Source organism: Capra hircus, chromosome 5 (assembly GCF_001704415.2).
Source record: "Capra hircus breed San Clemente chromosome 5, ASM170441v1, whole genome shotgun sequence".
NCBI classification, from domain to species: Eukaryota; Metazoa; Chordata; class Mammalia; order Artiodactyla; family Bovidae; genus Capra; species Capra hircus.
The window spans coordinates 31,439,259-31,441,617 of record NC_030812.1 but is presented as its reverse complement, the minus strand read 5'-3'; the positions used below and the strand labels follow the sequence as shown (position 1 = coordinate 31,441,617).

The following is a 2,359-nucleotide window of genomic DNA, read 5'->3' as shown; positions in this document are numbered from 1 at the left end:
TGCTCTCTGGGACAAGCACATGGCCTCTAATCTGGTGAACTGGCTGCTGAATGCCCTCAGCTGCCCTCAGGCGAGGTGGAGGAAGTGCTTGCTAGTTGTTGCTCTGGAACATCTGTCCACTGGCCTCATGCTGTGCTGAAGAATCTGTTACAATGGCAGCTACCCAGTAGAGGTGGAAGGAACAGGCTGCATCTGCCTTTGTGGACAGTCTAGCTCTTCCCCTCCTTATAACACCCTAAAATAACACAGGGAATTTTCATTTTTACAGTTTTGTAGAGGGAAACAGATCATAAGATCACATAGTCAAAAGTTCTCTTCCTGACTGCTTTACCAACTTTCTCATTTAAGTGGGATTCTTCACCTTGATGTCAGTATCCCACCTTTTTCCAAAGAGTTTTCTTGAACATTCATTGGGCTAAACACTGTTTCTCAAACTCAAGCATGCACCATTGTCATAATTAAGAAACAGACTGTTTACTAGAGTTTCTGATTCAGTAGATCAGGGTTGGGTCTGAGACGTTCTAGCAAGCTTGCAGACGATGTGCATTCTGATGCTGCTGGTATGTGGATGACACTTTGAGAACCACTATATAACTTTTAAAATATGCTTATATTGGCCTCCGATATCTTTTTTTACTCTCCAGGTGTTTCCAAATATCCCTCCTCCCCATTCTCTGACTAAAACCACACAGAGAATCCCTCCTCTGGGGATCACGTTCACTTCCTCAGCATCCTTTGAAGAGCGCCCTTCACCTCCTGGTTCTTGAGGCTGTAGATGAGAGGGTTCAGCAAGGATGTGACGACACTGTACTGAATAGAGACCACTCGTTCCAACACTGAGCCCGAGGCGGGGCTGATGTGCCTGAATAGAGCTGTCACATAGAACAGGAGCACCACAGTGAGGTGGGAAGAGCAGGTGGAGAAGGCCTTGCCTTGGCCCTCAGAGGAATGGGTGTTCAGAATGGCGGAAATGATTCTGGAGTAAGAGAACAGGATCAAGGGAAGTGTCAGAAGTCCCAGCAATGCACTGGAGCCCGACAAAAGGAACTCGTTGGCAGTGGGATCAGAACAGGACAGGGGGAAGAGTGACGGTAGTTCACAGAAGAAATGGGAGATGGTGTTAGACCCCCAGAAGCGTAACTTGTGGATGAAAAGATGATTCACTAGTGAGTTCAGAAGCCCCGCCAGCCATGCTGCACACACCATTGCAGTGCAGAGAGGCCTGTCCATGACCACGGTGTAGAGCAGAGGGTGGCAGACAGCGGCCTGGTGTCGTAGGCCATGGCAGAGAGAAGACTGGCTTCAGCACACCCATAAAGGAGAAAAAAGAAACTCTGGGTGATGCAGCCCCACGCAGAGATGCTTTTCTTCTGCGACAAGAAGTTCTGTAGCATTTTGGGCACAGTGACTGAGAAGAAACCGAGATCTAGGAAAGACAGGTGTCCGAGGAAGAAGTACATGGGTGTGCGGAGCCGAGAATCAGCCTTGATGGTCAAGATCATTGCTGTGTTCCCCACTAATGTCAGGAGGTAAATCCCCAGGAACAGCACGAAGAGCAGAGCCTGGATAGAGGGGTCAGCAGACAGCCCGAGGAGGGTGAACTCAGTGAAGAAAGTGAAGTTGTGCATGGTTATTTGTAAATGTCATTCCTAGAAGGAAATCAACTATATTACAGAATCTGAGTAATTTCTAGTGATCAGAATATCATCCCTCCACCGTAAAACTTCTCAGGAAATATTTCTTTCAGCTTAACAATAGAAAAGAAGTTGAGTAATTCCAGTTGTGACCTTTATGAGTTGAATTGTGTCTAACTCCAGAAAACATGTTGAAGTCTTAATCCCTTGTACCTCACAATGTAATCTTATTTGGAAACAGGGTCATTGAAGGTGTAATCAATTAAGATGAGATAACACTGGAATAGGGTAGGCTCTTAGTCTAATATGACGATGTTCCTATTGGAGATGAAAGAGCCTTATAAAGAGTACACACAAAGTGGGGACAGCCATGTGACAACAGAGCAGAGTGGAGTGAGGCGCCTGCAAGTCTAGGAAGCCAAGGGTTGCCAGCCATAACCAGGATCTAGGAAGAGACAAGGAAGGATTCTTCCCTACCAGTTTTGGGATGGCTGTGGCCCTGCTGACACCTTGATGTCAGTCTTAGAGTCCCTAGAACTGTGAGACAATAAATTCTATTGTTTTAAGCTACCTGGTTTCCAGTAGTTTGTTACAACAGCCCTAAGAAATTATTACAGTGACTTTAAGGGCTTCTCCTCCTTGACTCTCCCCAACAGGTCTCATTAATTCTGTCAGTGAACATAACACACATCTTTGTGTGCTAAATCAGATTACATAATTTAACT

At 46.0% G+C, this 2,359-nt stretch overlaps 1 pseudogene; it reads right to left on the bottom strand.

Moving 5' to 3' along the window:
- Window positions 718-1,479, bottom strand: LOC102175096 (annotated as a pseudogene).